Here is a 21,618-nt window from a genome sequence, read left to right as displayed (position 1 = left end):
CAGAGCATTCATCATAAGTCAGTGACAAGTTCAAAAACTTTGGGTGACAGCGGAAGCAGTCCACTGACCACTAAATCCCTTCCTCTTGTAACCAAGCTCCTGCAAACCACACCACCAACTCCCTCAGTGTCAATTTCCTCCTTACCCAGGAAAGCCAATAGTCCTGCAGGCCATGTCACTGGCAAGTCTGACGAGTCCTCTCCTGCCTGGGATTCCTCCGATGCATCCTTGAGTGTAACGCCTACTGCTGCTGGCGCTGCTGTTGTTGCTGCTGGGAGTCGATCGTCATCCCAGAGGGGAAGTCGGAAGACCACTTGTACTACTTCCAGTAAGCAATTGACTGTCCATCAGTCCTTTGCGAGGAAGAGGAATTATCACAGCAGTCATCCTGCTGCAAAGCGGATAACTGAGGCCTTGGCAGCCTGGGCGGTGAGAAATGTGGTTCCGTATCCATCGTTAATTCAAAGCCAACTAGAGACTTGATTGAGGTACTGCGTCCCCGGTACCAAATACCATCTAGGTTCCATTTCTCTAGGCAGGCGATACCGAAAATGTACACAGACCTCAGAAAAAGAGTCACCAGTGTCCTAAAAAATGCAGTTGTACCCAATGTCCACTTAACCACGGACATGTGGACAAGTGGAGCAGGGCAGACTCAGGACTACATGACTGTGACAGCCCACTGGGTAGATGTATTGCCTCCCGCTGCAAGAACAGCAGCGGCGGCACCAGTAGCAGCATCTCGCAAATGCCAACTCGTTCCTAGGCAGGCTACGCTTTGTATCACCGCTTTCCAGAATACGCACACAGCTGAAAACCTCTTACGGCAACTGAGGAAGATCATCGCAGAATGTCTTACCCCAATTGGACTCTCCTGGAGATTTGTGGCATCGGAGAACGCCAGCAATATTGTGCGTGCATTAAATCTGGGCAAATTCCAGCACGTCCCATGTTTTGCACATACCTTGAATTTGGTGGTGCAGAATTATTTAAAAAACGACAGGGGCGTGCAAGAGATGCTGTCGGTGGCCAGAAGAATTGCGGGCCACTTTCGGCGTACAGGCACCGCGTACAGAAGACTGGAGCACCACCAAAAACACCTGAACCTGCCCTGCCATCATCTGAAGCAAGAGGTGGTAATGAGGTGGAATTCAACCCTCTATATGCTTCAGAGGATGGAGGAGCAGCAAAAGGCCATTCAAGCCTATACATCTGGCCACGATATAGGCAAAGGAGGTGGAATGCACCTGACTCAAGCGCAGTGGAGAATGATTTCAACGTTGTGCAAGGTTCTGCAACCTTTTGAACTTGCCACACGTGAAGTCAGTTCAGACACTGCCAGCCTGAGTCAGGTCATTCCCTTCATCAGGCTTTTGCAGAAGAAGCTGGAGACATTGAAGGAAGAGCTAAAACAGAGCGATTGCGCTAGGCATGTGGGACTTGTGGATGGAGCCCTTCATTCGCTTAACCAGGATTCACGGGTGGTCAATCCGTTGAAATCAGAGCACTACATTTTGGCCACCGTGCTCGATCCTAGATTTAAAACCTACGTTGTATCTCTCTTTCCGGCAGACACAAGTCTGCAGAGGTTCAAAGACCTGCTGGTGAGAAAATTGTCAAGTCAAGCGGAACGTGACCCGTCAACATCTCCTCCTTCACAGTCTCCCGCAACTGGGGGTGCGAGGAAAAGGCTACGAATTCCGAGCCCACCCGCTGGCGGTGATGCAGGGCAGTCTGGAGCGAGTGCTGACATCTGGTCCGGACTGAAGGACCTGCCAACGATTACTGACATGTCGTCTACTGTCACTGCATATGATTCTCTCACCATTGAAAGAATGGTGGAGGATTATATGAGTGACCGCATCCAAGTAGGCACGTCAGACAGTCCGTACGTATACTGGCAGGAAAAAGAGGCAATTTGGAGGCCCTTGCACAAACTGGCTTTATTCTACCTAAGTTGCCCTCCCTCCAGTGTGTTCTCCGAAAGAGTGTTTAGTGCCGCCGCTCACCTTGTCAGCAATCGGCGTACGAGGTTACTTCCAGAAAATGTGGAGAAGATGATGTTCATTAAAATGAATTATAATCAATTCCTCCGTGGAGACATTCACCAGCAGCAATTGCCTCCAGAAAGTACACGGGGACCTGAGATGGTGGATTCCAGTGGGGACGAATTAATAATCTGTGAGGAGGGGGATGTACACAGTGAAAGGGGTGATGAATCGGACGATGATGATGAGGTGGACATCTTGCCTCTGTAGAGCCAGTTTGTGCAAGGAGAGATTGATTGCTTCTTTTTTGGTGGGGGCCCAAACCAACCAGTCATTTCAGTCACAGTCGTGTGGCAGACCCTGTCGCTGAAATGATGGGTTCGTTAAAGTGTGCATGTCCTGTTTATACAACATAAGGGTGGGTGGGAGGGCCCAAGGACAATTCCATCTTGCACCTCTTTTTTCTTTCATTTTTCTTTGCGTCATGTGCTGTTTGGGGAGTATTTTTTTGAAGGGCCATCCTGCGTGACACTGCAGTGCCACTCCTAGATGGGCCAGGTGTTTGTGTCGGCCACTTGGGTCGCTTATCTTAGTCACACAGCTACCTCATTGCGCCTCTTTTTTTCTTTGCGTCATGTGCTGTTTGGGGAGTATTTTTTGGAAGGGCCATCCTGCGTGACACTGCAGTGCCACTCCTAGATGGGCCAGGTGTTTGTGTCGGCCACTTGGGTCGCTTATCTTAGTCACACAGCTACCTCATTGCGCCTCTTTTTTTCTTTGCGTCATGTGCTGTTTGGGGAGTATTTTTTTGAAGGGCCATCCTGCGTGACACTGCAGTGCCACTCCTAGATGGGCCAGGTGTTTGTGTCGGCCAATTGGGTCGCTTAGCTTAGTCACACAGCTACCTCGGTGCAAATTTTAGGACTAAAAATAATATTGTGAGGTGTGAGGTGTTCAGAATAGACTGAAAATGAGTGGAAATTATGGTTATTGAGGTTAATAATACTATGGGATCAAAATGACCCCCAAATTCTATGATTTAAGCTGTTTTTTAGGTTTTTTTGGAAAAAACACCCGAATCCAAAATACACCCGAATCCGACAAAAAAGTTTCGGTGAGGTTTTGCCAAAACGCGTCCGAATCCAAAACACGGCCGCGGAACTGAACCCAAAACCAAAACACAAAACCCGAAAAATTTCCGGTGCACATCACTAATATATATACACATATATAAAAGAAAGGGTGATCGGCACTCCAACTGTAAATAAACAAATACCCAGGTGCCTTCAGTGTGGAGAATTTGTAGAGAAGAGAAGGGCTGCGGCACTCACAGGATTCAGCATGTCAATCAGTCAGCTGTGTCCGGATCAGCCGTGCTGAATCCTGTGAGTGCCGCAACCCTTCTCTTCTCTTCTCTTCTCTTCTCTCTCTCTCTCTCTCTCTCTCTCTCTCTATATATATATATATATATATATATATATACTGTATAGCACAAATGTGACACTACTGGATTTGAGATCCCGTCCAGGTATTTTGGGTGTTCAAGTATGAGCAGCATACACCTGTAAGTTTGTTTTTAAAAAGGTTTCAGTCACAAGAGACAGGCCTCCTAATGGTGAATTATTCGTCCAGGTGATAGGCCAGGGGGTTGCTAGTGTAAAGCTAGGTACAGACTACACAATTATTGGGCTGATTTGCCAATAATTGGAAGAACGCCCAAAGTTATTGTATAGTGTGTACGAACGATCGTGTCAGCGATTCGCATATAATTCAGGAAAATCTTGCCCACACACACGAACAATCGATTTTCCGGTCTATCGTCCCAAACAAAAAATATCTGCCACAATCATCAGATATTGAGCAGTGTGTGTGCGTTCTTAATAATCTGCCCATATTTTCTATGTTTTCCTCTCACTACATAATCCTACTTGTGGGCGGACATATGAAAATGCAGTGTGATTGGCAGAAAATTGGTAACTTTAAAAATAAAATCTTTTAGTGTGTAGCTCAGATATTGGTGCCTACAATTTCCTGGAAAATTTTTAGATTGTCGGGCCGACCAAAAAAATCTGACAGCGTGTACCTAGCTTTAGGAGTCCTGGATCTGCTGTTTGAATACTGCCGTTTGTGTGACTTTCTGTGACGTGTTCTGTAATCTATGATTTGCCTGTAACCTGATAACAAAGGGCCTAATTCAGACCTGATTGCTAGCAGGCGATTTTTGCACTGCTGCGAACAGATAGTTGCCGCCTACAGGCGAAGTGTATGTTAGCTGTGCAAGTGTGCGATCGCATGTGTAGCAGAGCTGTATGAACATATCTTGTGCAGTCTCTGCGCAGCACAGAACTTACTCAGCCGCTGCGATCACTTCAGCCTGTCCGGGACCGGAATTTATGTCTGCAACCCTATCACAAACGCATGGACTTGCCTGCGTTTTTCCGTCACCCCCAAAAAACGTTCAGTTACCACCCACAAACGCCTTCTCCCTGTCAATCTCCATGCGAATGGATCCTTCGCACAAACCCATCGCTGAGCGGCGATCCGCTCTGTACCCGTACGACGAGCCTGCATATACACATGCGCAGTTTAGACCTGATCACCCGCTGTACGAAAACACAACCTAGCGATCAGGTCTGAATTACTCCCCTAGTGCTAAGGTCTGCCTGTCTTGGAAGCTGTGGAGAAACAAACCTGCCATTTGGAACTTTCACATTGGTTTTATATATATATATATATATATATATACAATGGTCAGCGGCACTCACGGCTCCCGGTCAGGGAATGAAAGAAGACACAAGCGTTGTGTGGTCAACGTTTCAATGTTATTCAGGTGAACATTTTCCTCAGGACATGTCCTGAGGAAAATGTTCACCTGAATAACATTGAAACGTTGACCACACAACGCTTGTGTCTTCTTTCATTCCTGACCGGGAGCCGTGAGTGCCGCTGACCATTGTATATATATATGGACATCCATTCTATGGATGTTACCGGGAAGGCACCGGCTTTGTTTATCTGTCTATGATTGAATGGAGTGCTGCTGATCTCTACATTGTGTATATATATATGTATATAGACCAGTGACGTGCAGTGGGATGAGGCAGAGCCTTTCCTGTCATACTAACGTTTGTGCCAGAGTTTTGACTGTAAAAAGTATATAAAAAAAATACAAAGAATGTGTTTGAAATATCTTTTTTTGCATTATTCTAATAATTTTTACAGACAAAAAAATTGATTGAGGATACTATGTTATATACTGGTCCAGCTGTTAGTGTCTTTATAGATTTGTTAAGGATGGTTCTTACACATAATTACTTTTTAATTAACAAGGAATATTATTTACAGCTTCTTGGGTGTGCGATGGGGTCCCCTGTGGCCCCCGCATATGCCAACGCATTCATGCTTGATTTAGAACAACATTTATTTTTTGACAATTTGGAGTACAGTAGGAACATACCGTTCACTTTTCGTTATATAGATGACGTGTTCTTACTGTGGCTTGGTTCTAAGGAAGGGTTCATTAACATGATGGCGGATATAAATTCACAGGATGCTAATATTAAATTTACATTTAATATACAAAGGAAGGATATCCATTTTTTGGATGTCAAAGTAAGCATTACAGAGAAAGGGTTTAAGGCCTCTTTATACAGTAAACCGTCGGATTGTAACAATTATTTATTGGCCTCGAGTTGTCATCCAGAACCTTTAAAAAACGGTTTTCCTTTTTCACAATTGCTCCAGGTACATCGTATATGTAGTGACCTTCAAGATGAAAAGGAGCAAATGGACCGTATGATTAATAATTTTCTGGAATGTGGGTATCCCCGTAAGTTATTACAAGACGCCAGGATGAGAGCTCTGGCTGAACCTAAAAGTAGACCTCAAGATTCTAATAGTAAGAAAAAAGAGTCACAAGAGCTTATGGTGTAAGTTAACAAGTATTCTACTGCTAGCAAACGTTTAACAGCAAAGGCTAAAAGGATATGGCCAGTAGTTCAGTCTGATCCTGATTTGAAGACATTAGCACATAAACGTTTATTACCTTGCTATCGTAGAGAGCGCAATTTACGTGACATGTTAGTGCACTCAGACATTTCGGATTTTACAACCAGTAGACTGATGAATTTCCTAATGAAAAAACCTGGTAATTATTGATGTTTGGGTTGCACTACGTGCATTTATTTAGAGCGGGGTGATACTTTCTTTCATCCGCATTCCGGTAAAGCAATTAAAATATTACATTGTTTAACGTGCACTTCCAGGTTCGTGGTATATTACATTAAGTGTCCCTGTGGTTTCTTATATGTGGGTAAAACATCTTGTACAATCCGGGAACGCATGGCCCAGCATAGGAGTGCCATTAAAGCGGCACATGATGGCAAAAGTATCGAGCAACCGGTGGCGAAGCATTATAAAGCTAATGGACACAGTTTGTCAAGCCTTCACTACAGGATGATTGATCATATCCCAGAAAGCAGGAGACAGAAATAAACGGTTATTACAGTGTGAGACACGCTGGATTTACCAACTAAATACCATTTCTCCTAATGGCCTTAATGAATCCTAATCATTTGCCAGCTTTCTCTAAAAGTGGATATTCAGTGCGGTAACAGGTTTAAATGTTAAATACATGTTGTATATTTTTTTGGCCCAGCGTCGCTCCCTGTGCATCGTCCACCCACTGAGCAGTGTTTTATAGGGGTCCTGTGCTGCTGAAGGTTTCACTGGTTCTCTATACTGTTACCCAGCTTCAGTCATCAGCAGTTCATGTTTCCAAGCATTGCCTAATCCAGCATCAGCTTCAGCAGTTCATGTTTTCAAGCACTCCTGTCTCAGCTTCAGTTCTTAGCAGTTCATGTTTCCAAGCATTGCCTAATCCAGCTTTAGCTTCCAGCAATTCATATTTTCAAGCATCTCCTGACTCAGCTTCAGTACTCAGCAGTTCATGTTTTTAAGCTTCAGTTCTCAGGAGTTCATGTTTTCCAGCATCTCCTGTTTCAGCTTCAGTCTGAGTTCTTCAGTCGCGATTACCAAGTATTCCGTTTTCTCAACTTGTGTTCCTCAGTTACGCTTTCCAGTCATTATTCTTCAAGTCACAGCATTCCAGGATTTCTAATCTCATTGATTCAAGCAGCAGCATTTCAGGATTTACAATCTAATTTCTTCAAGTCACAGCATTCCAAGATTTCTAATCTCATTTATTGAAGTTACAGCATTTTAGGATTTTCAATTTTACTTCTTCAAGCCACAGCATTGCAGGATTTCTGGTCTTACTTTTTATAGCTGCAACATTCCAGGGTTCCTACTCGCTTCATCTAGTCTTTAACAGTCCAGAGTTTCCAGTACCACTTATCCAGCCTTTTGCAGTTCCAGTTTTCAGGGCTTTCTCATTTCAGCATCCAGTCTTTTGCAGTTCCAGTTTCCTGGACCCTCTCATTTCTGTATTCAGTCTGTTTGCAGATCCAGTTTTCAAGACTTTCTCATTTTAGTATTTAACCTATTGCAGAACTTATTCACTCTTACAGTATACTTCTCCATACCTCCCAACTGTCCCGATTTTCGCAGGACAGTCCCGTTTTTTGGGGACTGTCCCACTGTCCCAACCGCGGGCTGCAGTGTCCCGCGGTGGGGGGGCAGTTGGGAGGCTCATGCACTCGCTGCCCTGCTTAGCAGAGCAGCGGTGAATAGACGCTGTGCACATGCGCACAGCGTCTATTCACTGGAGTCAGAGGGAGAGGGGGCATGCCAGCGGCTCACAGAGCGCTGGGCATGCCCCCTTAGTGCCAAAAACGGGGCGTGGCTCGTGACAGCAGGTCCTCCCGTGAAGCCACCCCCTCCCGTTTCTTATGCCACGCCCCATTTTTGGAAGCGCGCGCGGCGAAGCCGCACCTGTGTCCCTCTTATTATAAATAAAAAGTTGGGAGGTATGCTTCTCCCACAGTCAAATAAATACAAAGTCTTGATTATTTGCCCTTCCACCTGCTTCTGAGTGTTCTATAGTTTCATGAGTAAGAATTACATTTGACCTCCTCGCTTTCAACCTCCTATGATCACATTCTTCCCAGCTGTTATCCACTTGCTGGAGCCCTATCCCAAGCCTGACCTGACAAAAAAATGACAAAACCCCCCCCTAAAAATTTAAAAATTGTGTCTACCTTTTTTGTGTCAACCATTTCCATGATGAACTTTTGACCCTGTCAACCTTTTCTACTGTCTACCTATTCTATGTTTGACCCTGCCAATCTTTTGCCCTTGTAGACCTAATGCATGTCTCCATTAGTGGTAGACCTATTGACTGTAGACATTTTTAGGGGAAGTAGTTAGTTTCCCGGCTGTCGGGATCCCGGTGGTCAAGATAATGATGCTGGAATCCTGACAGCCAAGGGAGACCTGGTGGTCAGAATCCTGACTGGGGCCCGGAATCCCCACTTGGGGGGGTGTTCCACGCCACTCCTCGAGGGGGAATAAATTAGTGTAGCCAGCAAAGCTCACCACCGGGCCCGAAGCGTGGCGATCGCAGTGAGCCCACGAGGGGACATGCTGCGCTCACCGTCAGGATCCCACCTGTCAGGATTCCGGCGTCAGTCATATGACCGCCGTGATACCGACCCTCAGGATCCTGTTCTGAATCCCTTTTTAGTGTAGATCGAAAACGCCACACCCGTAATTCTGTGCATACAAGTTGTCTTAATAAACTGTACTCGTATTGAAAATGAAATCTTTACAGCTTATGTGCTGGATATTGCTCTGTTCATCAGGTCATTACATCTAGAAGAAACACATCTCAGTATGTCATATAAGCAGAAGAAGACATATCCCCAAACTAACAGATTTATGAAACACTACTTACATTTAGTAGGGGGGCTGACGTTACTCCAGTGCCCGGAGAGGAGACAGCCAGGTCGGGTCCCGGCACCTGTGCAATGGATCCTGCAGGTAATGGGACTGGCGCATGCACAGATGCCGAGATGCGACTGCACATGCCAGGGCCGTAACTAGGGGGGGGCTAAGGGAGTTTTTTATTTTTTAATTATTATTATTATTATTATTATTATTATTTTATTTTTTGGGTGGGGGCGGGTGCCAAATTACTGCCTTGCCCCGGATGCCGAAAATCCTAGTTTCGGCCCTGCACATGCATAAACCCCCGGTTTCTATGGACTCCACCAATTGGGTTTCATAAAACGAAGGGAGTGGCTTCCTACAAGAAGCCAGCTCTCTGCTTTTTGCAGTCTGGTCTGGCTGTCCCGCAGGGAGGAAACACCTCCCAATGGGACTGTCTTGTGTGACTGTGACTGACAGCTGGGAATTTCAATAGGAAGTCACTGCCAGTCACAGTGAAGCCAGTACAGTCATGGTCTGCATCTGGCATCACTGACAATGAGAGGGGTTGTGGATTTTACCTGGGGGAGCGCAGTCCTGCAGCCCATAGGTAAATCTACTGCTGAACACTACAAATATAAAGAACATACAGGGAGAATATGCTTATCTGGATTCAGGAATATGAGATGCCCATTAAAAAAGTCCAAATCATCTATGGCAGGCATGTCCAAACTGTGGCCCTCCAGCTGTTGTGAAACTACATATCCCAGCATGCCCTAACACAGTTTTGCTGTCAGTGAATGCTAAAGCTGTGTCAGGGCATGGTGGGATGTGTAGTTTCTCAACAGCTGGAGGGCCGCAGTTTGGACATGCCTGATCTATGGGGATACAACTATGGTCAGGATGCCTTCTTTATAATGGGTCTATTGATATTTTGGTTGCGTGGCCCTTTAACTGCCTGCAGACAGAGAGACGCAATAGGTAGCTGTTTTTCCATTTTGTCCTAGCCAACCTAAGGAAAGAAAAAATGGCTGTGCTGAAAGAACATCACTTGTATAATATATGTGATTATTAGCAGGGCCGGTTCTGGCGCTCTGTGCGCCCCGGGCGGCAATATGGGCGTGGCTTCGTACAGGGGGCGTGGTCATTTACGCCCCCTGTACAGACTGAAATGATGTGCGGTGCGCGATGACATCATCGCGCACCGCACAGCAAAGGTCCTTTCCACGAAGGGAAACTAGACGCGTAGCGTCTAGTTCCCTTCGTGGAGAGGACCTTTGCTGTGCGGTGCGCGATGACGTCATCGCGCACCGCACAGTAAAGGACCTCTCCACGAAGGGAAACTAGACGCGTACGCGTCTAGTTTCCCCTCACAGCGGCAGCGGGGGGGCAGCGGCCAGCGGCAGCAGGGGGGCAGCGGGGGGTACACAGCAGCAGCGGATCTTGCCCTGGTGCGGCGCCCTCCAGAAGGTGGCGCCCCGGGCAAAAGTCCTGCTTGCCCGTGGCAAGATCCGCTACTGATTATTAGTTGTGGAGGATACATGGAAACAGATGCTGCTTGTGCAATAGTGTGAGAACCTCTAGCAGGCATGAAATACTTAGGCAAGTGCCAGACATATGGGGAGCAGGTGGAGTAAACACAGCAACTTCAGCTGAGTTTTATTTACATCTCTATTTTTCCATGGCAGAGTAAATAAGCCTTTAATCGACTGTCTGCCACTATCGTCTGTTCTTCCTGTCAGGGAATAAACCACGCTTCCCGTGTTCTTGCTGCACTACAGTGAGCATGAGATATTAATAGTACATTAGCTGTCAAATCTAATAGGGCGAAAAGTAATCAACAACGTGAGGGTGATAGGCCTCTAGACTGGTCAAAATATTGAAAGTGGGTTTAAGAACAATCTGCATTTCATTTATTTAACACGATCATGCTGTGACAGACTGTGCATGCTTACAAAACACTTTCTATTCATAGCCAAAGGGGAAGATGTACGAGCTTTGGGGAGTGATTAAGTGGAGATAAATTACCACCCAACTTTTATTTTATTGGCTATGTTTGAAAAACGACAGAGACTGACTGGCTGCTACTTTATCTCTCTCTTTATCTCTGCTTATTACATCAGCCCCAAAGAGTGTAGCATGTGACTTGCCGAGAGTCTGAGAAAGTGGCCTCCATTGCCCGTGGTGACAGCCGTGTCAGCGACTGTTCAGTAGTCTCCTCCCGAAACAGTGCGGCTGTGTTCGTGTTCAACTACTAAGCAGAACCGATGCCTTACCTTCTCACCGTGCTCCGGCCACTTCTGGTAACGTTTGCTGGACTTGCTAGTACATCCTACACAGACGCCCGCCGAAACAGCACTGTACACGTGGGTAAGTCACGCGTTGTCGCGACTCGGCGGGGTGACTCTTTCTAAGGTGTATATAAGATGCTTTTTGGAAAGATCGCTCAAAAAAAATAGTAAGACTATAAAAATAAAATAAAAAGCTTATGGCTGCTAAAAAAAAAGCTGCCCATTGACCATGGTCCGGCTCCTGCCACACCAAACACAAAAACTGATTTGCCTGAGCCAGGAGGTGGGGCTACATGGTTGCATGCTGGGAGGCCCGAAAAGCTTTGATGACGCTGTTGTGTCATCATATCCCAATGTTATCCTGTGGATAACTTGTGGACCCTGACGGAGAAATGCATCCTGTTTTCTGAGTTTTATTTCAGTGTAAAACAGCTTGTCATACCTATCCATGTATATAATGCTTACCTTCCAAAAGGCCCGCAATAGGCTGGGCAGTCCTACTTGAGTACTTGTCTCGGCCCCTCCTTCAATAACAAGATAACTTTACCATTATGGTCGGCAGTTGGGAAGCATGTTTCGTTCATGCATAGCACAGCATTGTCAAAGGGTTGTAGAGCACCCCATCCGTGATCTGGAACAGGGGCAGCCAGCCCAATGCTGGTCAAGCTCCCATGACATGTGGCCAAACCCCAATTATATTTGCTCATGTTCCACACCTGTCCTGATTCCCCAGCAGTAAGTGTGGGAGATAATATGCGCAATTGATTATTATGTTCAACCTTAAATAATAACTTAAAAATTAACCTGTCACCATGGACTTTGTTTGTGTGAGTGGTAGATAATTTACACTGTAGCTAAACTTACACAGGGAGTAAGGGATCCGGTCTGAAGATCGACAGTGTCTAGGTCGACAATGTTTCGGTCGACCACTATAGGTCGACAGTCACTAGGTCGACATGGATGGAAGGTCGACAGGGTTTCTAGGTCGACATGTGCTAGGTCGACAGGTCTAAAGGTCGACATGAGTTTTTCACTTCTTTTTTTTTTCATACTTAACGATCCACGTGGACTACGATTGGAACGGTAAAGTGTGCCGAGCGAAGCGGTAGCGGAGCAAAGGCACCATGCCCGAAGCATGGTGAGCGAAGCGAGCCATGCGAGGGGACGCGGTGCACTAATTTGGGATCCCGGTCACTCTACGAAGAAAACGACACAAAAAAAAAAATCCTCATGTCGACCTTTAGACCTGTCGACCTAGCACATGTCGACCTAGAAACCCTGTCAACCTTCCATCCATGTCGACCTAGTGACTGTCGACCTATAGTGGTCGACCTAAACATTGTCGACCTAGACACTGTCGATAAAACGAACCACACCCGGGAGTAATGCCTGTAATCTCTGTACAGTGCTTTGTATTATGGCTGCACTACAATATATACAATAAATAAAAAAGAAGTCTTGTTACAATATGTACTGCATAGTAATACCAATGGCTTGAAAAGCTACTTAATAGGTTGATTGCAAGAAAATCACCATAGAAACAAAACAAAAAAAAAATCTTTTATAGAACAATTTAGGATATGTTATAAATGATGAGGAATGGAAATGTAACCTCTCCTTTAGTATTGTGACTCTTTGGGGGCGATACAGATAGCAGTGAAGCTATGTAGTAGCCTCGCACTATGGGTGTGATTCAGAGATGGACGTAGAAGATGTATAGCAATTGTTAAAAAATATGCTAATGCCACAGGATGTGACTCGTGCAAAAAGACGCTACTTGCGGCTTGTGTGATCTGCTGCTGCATCCAAAGAGGCCCAGATGATTTGATGCCGCAACATGCTGTTCAGGTTTGATGGAGGTTGCAAACTCTGTCTGGGAGATCATGGTGGTGAATCCTGGATCTACAGTTTTGACCCTGAGACCAAATAACAGTCAGCCCAGTGGACCCCAGTTGGAGATGCGTTGCCACAGAAGTTTCGATGTGAGCATAGCTTGGCCAAACAGGTGGGGGCTATTTTTGTTGCCAAGACTGGTCATGTAGCTACCATACCACTCGTGCAGCAGTGCATCATCACTGGGGACGACTTTGCTGACCACTGCCTGCTGCAAGAACTGGAAGCCATTTCCATGTGCCATCCAAGAACTCGCGCTCGTGGTGCCCTTCTCCATCATGTCAATGCAGCTGAACCACAAGTCCAGAAAAGTTGTGGATTTTCCGACCCATGAACGTATCCAGGAGCTTGGTCATCCGCTGTACAGTCCAGACCTGACCCCTGGCGACTTCTTTGTGTTCCTACATATCAAGCGCAAGATGAGTGGCATTCGTTTTGAGTTAAGTGGAGACCTTTATCCAGCATGTAGAAGACATCCTGTACCTGCTTCAGACTGGTCCAGCTGCATCATCAAATGGTTTGAGCGCATGCAACTTTGATAGACTCCTCTGGCAAATACTTTAAAAAATAAATGTAATGTTCACTTTGTTTGTAAATATATCCGGAAATTCATTGCACACCCCTCGTATTTTTGCCTTTTATTATGCAACATAGTAAAACATGGATGTGGATTAACTAACGTCTCATTAAAACATCTAGTTTTAAAATTAAAACACGATTTAGAATCTTATTTACGTTCATACTTAGTCAATACTCCCTATGGAAATGCTGGGAAATAATCCCGCCTGAAGAAAACAGAGAACTATTAAAATGTCTTCTTTTCTAAGTAAGCATTACAACAAATAGAGTATCATTACTTTCTAAATACTTTCTATGGTGTCGAATTGTATCATCATTCCATCAAAAACACTTTTAAGAAGATTGCAGATAATTACACTTTTATACAATAGCTGCAATGTGTAGAAATGATTGAAGTTATCTTTAGGATTGAACTTAAACATTTGTTCCATGCCAGCTTTATTTAATACGCAAATTGTGCATTATTACTAGTATTTCCCAGTGATATACTGTCCCTTGCACTTACAGTGTCCATTCATACTGTAGCATATTATATGGACTGTAACAGGGTTTGTGTAGGCATACAATGTTTTCTGACAGTATGATGAATGCTCCTCACATGCCTCATCTTAATACTTCAATTAGAATGATTCCAGGGGAGTTATGGCCAAATCTCCCAAGTCCCAGTGGTATCTCCAATACTGTAAATCCATTACAACTCTCCTAGGTTCTTATGAGATGGAAGAGGCTGCTGCACCTATCAAATTAGTTACCAGAGACAGACCAAGAGGAACCGATGCTCTTGGAGAGATAGTAAATGCAGGACCAAAATTAGGATTTCTGTCACACGGGGCAAGGCAGTAATTCAATCTGCTCCCTCCCAAACAACACCACCATAATAACTGTAGACTCTGCCCTTTCAGACATTTTCAACCATGAATATGAATTAAAAAAAAATATATATATATATATATATATACTTGCAATTCAGTCGGCACTCAATAGGTTAAACAACCACAACTAGCCTCCGTGCAGCGTTAGAAATGTCAGATGCAGTACTCCAAAAGAAAACGGCACTGGACACAATGAATACAGAATTGAAGTGTATTGTAAAACGACAGCTGTTTCAGGGCAGCAGCCCTTTCCTCAAGCAGCCGTGATAAAATTGTTAAAACCGACATCACTGGGATGGGCAGTTTACCTGTTGCTAATATTAAAAAAAAAAAGCCCCGGGGTGCTACCGTTGCCCTAAGTGTACAACGTGTAATTACATGGTGTCCTGTAAAGAATTTCAACATCCACACAGGAACTTTAAATTCTCTATCAGACAGGTAAATACCTGCAGCACCTCATTTGTGGTGTATGCCATTGTTTGCCCATGTGGTCTTTTCTACATTGGGCAACCCACATGCAAATTTAGCAAACGTATGGCAGCACACCGTTCTGCCATCAAACTGATCCTGGAGGGTAAACCTGTTGACCAGCCGGTGGCCCGGCACTTTAAAAACGCAGGCCATCCTCTTAGTTCCCTAAAATATTTCGGTATCGAACATGTTCCATTATCTATGAGGGGAGGGGATAGAGCTAAGATCTTACTAGAGAAGGAGACTCGTTGGATTTTAAAACTAGATACGTTTTGGCCTCGTGGCCTGAACGATAAGATTAATTGGAATACACTTGGCTAGGCACTATGTGCCTGTTATCAAATATTTATTCAAATATTTATGCATTCCCATAAAAGTATTGGTGAGGTTGAACCTATGTAGCTTTTAGCTTCTATATTCATCTAGTTAAGTCCCAATGCTATAAGGTTTATCAGTATTGGGTCATTTGTTTCCAGCTATTAGAAGCTCGGTCCCCCTGCTTGGATATACCTCTGGGTTACAGGGCAGTGATTATAATGGGTTTTTTCCTTGTGACCCTATTCGTACATTAATGTTATTTTCTCCATCCGCTCTGCAATTCCTATGTACAATATTGGTTATTTGTTATTTGTTATTGTTTTTCAGACTGAACGTGCATTAGATCACCGCCCTCCCCCTCCAGTCGCAAGTTCCCAGGCTATGGAGGAAGCTTGGTCGGCCTCCTGTGAAGTGTGGAATCTTATATTGACAGGTGTGTGCCTTTCCAAATCATGTCCAATCAACTGAATTTACCACAGGTGGACTCCAATTAAGCTGTAGGAACATCTCAAGGATGATCAGTGGAAACAGAATGCACCTGAGCTCAATTTTGAGCTTCATAGCAAAGGCTGTGAATACTTATGTACATGCGATTTCTTAGTTTTTTATGTTTATAAATTTTCAAAAATCATAAAAAAAAAACTTTTTCCACGTTGTCATTATGGGGTATTGTGTGTAGAATTTTGAGGGGAAAAATGAATTTATTCAATTTTGGAATAAGGCTGTAACATAACTAAATGTGGAAAAAGTGAAGCGCTGTGAATACTTTCCGGATGCACTGTATATATATTAATTATATATATTAATTAATTTATAATATATATATATATATATATATATATATATAAAGCAGATAAGATAATCTTAAGCGACCGCTGGTAACATGTAGGCAAAGGTAGACTATGTATTCTTTTAAGAAGGATAAATACAAAGTTTTAATCGGGATTAACACTAAAATTGACAGATATAAACTACGCAAGATAAAAAAATATATATAAAGCCACTGCCTAGTTTATGCTTAAAAATATCAAAGGAAAAAATATATTCAGTATATAAAGGATAAAAAGGTGATTCAAAAGATGCTTAACTTTTAGAAGAGGGGTTGAATCAGGTATCACCCAATGCGTTTCATCCGAGTGGACCTCATCAAGGGGTGGTATGTGAATGGGACAGAACACCTATATATAGGTGATTATAAGTGATTATAGGTGATTATGAGTGATAATCACAGGAAGTGATGTACTGTAGATAAAGTAATTAAGAGCTAGGAATAAAAAAATGTATATTGGCCATAATCTAAATGAAAGTGGGCTTGTGGAGAGCTATATTTATATTCTAATATACATGCAGAAAAGTTTTTAAAAGTATAAAAAATATTTAAAGCCGCGGACTTCCTGTCCGGGCCGCGTGTGACGTCACTTCCGCCCCGCTTCCGGTGTCCGGATTTTCGTACTGCCCATGTGTCGGACCGGAGCGGTCAGGAGTTCCTTCTGTGCTGCTGTACAGTATTCTCATGAAGTTCCCATGCGGCGGCCACCTTTGAGAAGTCCCGTAGACATGGACAGTTTCTGTATCATAATATATCCCGGCGTCCATGTTATTGTGGACAATCCTTATTTCAGATACGCATACTGCCATTGTTATGTGTCTCCATTTAGGTATATTCAGATGCAGACATGCAAATAGCAGGGAAGTGCAGTCAGGGGAGGCAATGCCTCCCCTGTCATAATGATTGAAGTAATACAAAGAAGATATTTATAACACATGTTCTGTGTCATAATTATCCTCTTTGCATTTTTCTAATCGTATTTGCTGTGAAAACAATGCTAAATGTGGGTGGGAGGCAGCTGAGAGCGCTGCCTCCCACTGACAATGATAAAGTGTGTGAGCGGGGGGGGCGGGACCAAACTGAGGGCAGTAAAAGCCCATTGAAAAAATAAGAATTTACTTACCGATAATTCTATTTCTCGGAGTCCGTAGTGGATGCTGGGGTTCCTGAAAGGACCATGGGGAATAGCGGCTCCGCAGGAGACAGGGCACAAAAGTAAAGCTTTTACAGGTCAGGTGGTGTGTACTGGCTCCTCCCCCTATGACCCTCCTCCAGACTCCAGTTAGGTACTGTGCCCGGACGAGCGTACACAATAAGGGAGGATTTTGAATCCCGGGTAAGACTCATACCAGCCACACCAATCACACCGTACAACTTGTGATCTAAACCCAGTTAACAGTATGATAACAGAGGAGCCTCTGAAAGATGGCTTCCTAAACAATAACCCGAATTAGTTAACAATAACTATGTACAAGTATTGCAGATAATCCGCACTTGGGATGGGCGCCCAGCATCCACTACGGACTCCGAGAAATAGAATTATCGGTAAGTAAATTCTTATTTTCTCTATCGTCCTAAGTGGATGCTGGGGTTCCTGAAAGGACCATGGGGATTATACCAAAGCTCCCAAACGGGCGGGAGAGTGCGGATGACTCTGCAGCACCGAATGAGAGAACTCCAGGTCCTCCTTTGCCAGGGTATCAAATTTGTAAAAATTTACAAACGTGTTCTCCCCTGACCACGTAGCTGCTCGGCAGAGTTGTAATGCCGAGACCCCTCGGGCAGCCGCCCAAGATGAGCCCACCTTCCTTGCGGAATGGGCCTTAACAGATTTAGGCTGTGGCAGGCCTGCCACAGAATGTACAAGTTGAATTTTGTTACAAATCCAACGAGCAATCGACTGCTTAGAAGCAGGTGCACCCAACTTGTTGGGTGCATACAGTATAAACAGCGAGTCAGATTTTCTGACTCCAGCCGTCCTTTAAATGTATATTTTTAAGGCTCTGACAACGTCCAACAACTTGGAGTCCTTCAAGTCGTCTGTAGCCGCAGGCACTACAATAGGCTGGTTCAGGTGAAACGCTGATACCACCTTAGGGAGAAAATGCGGACGCGTCCGCAGCTCTGCCCTATGTCGAATGGAAAATTAAATAAGGGCTTTTATAAAACAAAGCCGCCAGTTCAGATACTCTCCCGGCCGAAGCCAGGGCCAGTAACATAGTCACTTTCCATGTGAGATATTTCAAATCCACATTCTTTAGTGGTTCAAACCAATTGGATTTGAGGAAATCTAAAACTACATTTAGATCCCACGGTGCCACCTTAGGCACCACAGGAGGCTGTATATGCAGTACTCCTTTGATAAAAATCTGGACCTCAGGGACTGAGGCCAATTCTTTTTGGAAGAATATTGATAGGGCCGAAATTTGAACCTTAATAGATCCCAATTTGAGACCCATAGACAATCCTGATTGCAGGAAATGTAGGAAAACGACCCAGTTGAAATTCCTCCATCGGAGCACTCCGCTGCTCGCACCACGCAACATATTTTCGCCAAATACGGCGATAATGCTTCGCGGTGACTTCCTTCCTTGCCTTTATCAAGGTAGGAATGACTTCTTCTGGAATGCCTTTTCCTTTTAGGATCTGGCATTCAAACGCCATGCCGTCAAACGCAGCCGCGGTAATTCTTGAAAAAGACAAGTACCCTGCTGAAGCAGGTCCCTTCTCAGAAGTAGAGGCCACGGATCGTCCGTGACCATCTCTTGAAGTTCCGGGTACCAAGTCCTTCTTGGCCAATCCGGAGCCACTAGTCTTACTCCTCTTTGCCGTATAATCCTCAATACCTTTGGTATGAGAGGCAGAGGAGGAAACACATATACCGACTGGTACACCCAAGGTGTTACCAGCGCGTCCACAGCTATTGCCTGCGGATCTCTTGACCTGGCGCAATACCTGTCCAGTGTTTTGTTGAGGCGAGACGCCATCATGTCCACCATTGGTTTTACCCAACGGTTTAATAGCATGTGGAAAACTTCTGGATGAAGTCCCCACTCTCCCGGGTGAAGGTCGTGTCTGCTGAGGAAGTCTGCTTCCCAGTTGTCCACGCCCGGGATGAATACTGCTGACAGTGCTATCACGTGATTCTCCGCCCAGCGAAGGATCCTGGCAGCTTCTGCCATTGCCCTCCTGCTTCTTGTGCCGCCCTGTCTGTTTACATGGGCGACTGCCGTGATGTTGTCCGACTGGATCAACACCGGTCTTCCTTGAAGCAGAGGTTCCGCCTGGCTTAGAGCATTGTAGATTGCTCTTAGTTCCAGAATGCTTATGTGAAGAGACTTTTTCAGGCTCGACCACACTCCCTGGAAATTTCTTCCCTGTGTGACTGCTCCCCAGCCTCTCAGGCTGGCCTCCGTGGTCACCAGGATCCAATCCTGCATGCCGAATCTGCGGCCCTCCAATAGATGAGCCTCCTGCAACCACCACAGAAGGGATACCCTTGTCCTCGGCGACAGGGTTATCCGCAGGTGCATCTGAAGATGCGACCCTGACCATTTGTCCAACAGATCCCTTTGCATGGAATCTGCCGAAAGGGATTGCTTCGTAAGAAGCTACCATTTTTTCCCAGGACTCTTGTGCATTGATGTACAGACACCTTTCCTGGTTTTAGGAGGTTCCTGACCAGGTCAGATAACTCCTTGGCTTTTTCTTCGGGAAGAAAAACCTTTTTCTGAACTGTGTCCAGAATCATCCCCAGGAACAGCAGACGAGTTGTCGGCATTAATTGGGATTTTGGAATATTCAGAATCCATCCGTGCTGCTTTAGCACCTCTTGAGATAGTGCTAAACCCATCTCTAGCTGTTCTCTGGACCTTGCCCTTATTAGGAGATCGTCCAAGTATGGGATAATTAATACGCCTTTTCTTCGAAGAAGAAATATTATCTCGGCCATTACCTTTGTAAAGACCCGAGGTGCCGTGGACAAACCAATCGGCAGCGTCTGAAACTGATAGTGACAGTTTTGTACAACGAACCTGAGGTACCCCTGGTGTGAGGGGTAATTGGAACGTGGAGATACGCATCCTTGATGTCCAAGGATACCATAAAGTCCCCTTCTTCCAGGTTCGCTATCACTGCTCTGAGTGACTCCATCTTGAACTTGGACTTCTTTATGTACAGGTTCAAGGACTTCAGATTTAGAATAGGCCTTACCGAGCCATCCGGCTTCGGTACCACAAAAAGAGTGGAATAATACCCCTTCCCTTGTTGTAGAAGAGGTACCTTGACTATCACCTGCTGAGAATACAGCTTGTGAATGGCTTCCAAAACCGTCTCCCTTTCTGAGGGGGACGTTGGTAAAGCAGACTTCAGGAAACGGCGAGGTGGCTCTGTCTCTAATTTCAACCTGTACCCCTGAGATATTATCTGCAGGATCCAGGGATTTACCTGCGAGTGAGCCCACTGCGCGCTGTAATTCTTGAGACGACCGCCTACCGCCCCCGAGTCCGCTTGCGAAGCCCCAGCGTCATGCTGAGGCTTTTGTAGAAGCCGGGGAGGGCTTCTGTTCCTGGGAAGGAGCTGCCTGTTGCTGTCTCTTCCCTCGTCCTCTGCCTCGTGGCAGATATGAATAGCCCTTTGCTCTCTTATTTTTAAAGGAACGAAAGGGCTGCGTTGAAAAGTCGGTGCCTTTTTCAGTTGGGGAGTGACTTGAGGTAGAAAGGTGGATTTCCCGGCCGTAGCCGTGGCCACCAAATCCGATAGACCGACCCCAAATAACTCCTCTACGCATCGCCTGTCCACTGTCGTGTCCATAAAGCTCTTCTGGCCGAAATGGACATAGCACTTACCCGTGATGCCAGTGTGCAGATATCTCTCTGTGCATCACGCATATAAAGAAATGCATCCTTTATTTGTTCTAACGACAGTAAAATATTGTCCCTGTCCAGGGTATCAATATTTTCGATCAGGGACTCTGACCAAACTACCCCAGCACTGCACATCCAGGCAGTCGCAATAGCTGGTCGTAGTATAACACCTGCATGTGTGTATATACCTTTTAGGATATTTTCCATCCTCCTATCTGATGGATCTTTAAGTGCGGCCGTCTCAGGAGAGGGTAACGCCACTTGTTTTGATGAGCGTGTTAGCGCTTTGTCCACCCTAGGAGGTGTTTCCCAGCGCTCCCTAACCTCTGGCGGGAAAGGGTATAAAGCCAATAACTTCTTTGAAATTAGCAGTTTTTTATCGGGGCACCCCACGCTTCATCACACACGTCATTTAATTCTTCTGATTCGGTAAAAACTACTGGTAGTTTTTTCACACCCCACATAATACCCTGTTTAGTGGTACCTGTAGTATCAGCTAAATGTAACATCTCCTTTATTGCCAAAATCATATAACGTGTGGCCCTACTGGAAAATACGGTTGATTCGTCACCTTCACCACCGGAATCAGTGCCTGTGTCTGGGTCTGTGTCGACCGACTGAGGCAAGGGGCGTTTTACAGCCCCTGACGGTGTTTGAGGCGCCTGGACAGGCACTAATTGAGTGTCC

The sequence above is a fragment of the Pseudophryne corroboree genome, chromosome 12, assembly GCF_028390025.1.
Source record: "Pseudophryne corroboree isolate aPseCor3 chromosome 12, aPseCor3.hap2, whole genome shotgun sequence".
Classification (NCBI taxonomy): domain Eukaryota; kingdom Metazoa; phylum Chordata; class Amphibia; order Anura; family Myobatrachidae; genus Pseudophryne; species Pseudophryne corroboree.
The sequence above is the reverse complement of the archived record's forward strand: the minus strand, read 5'-3'. Positions refer to the sequence as shown.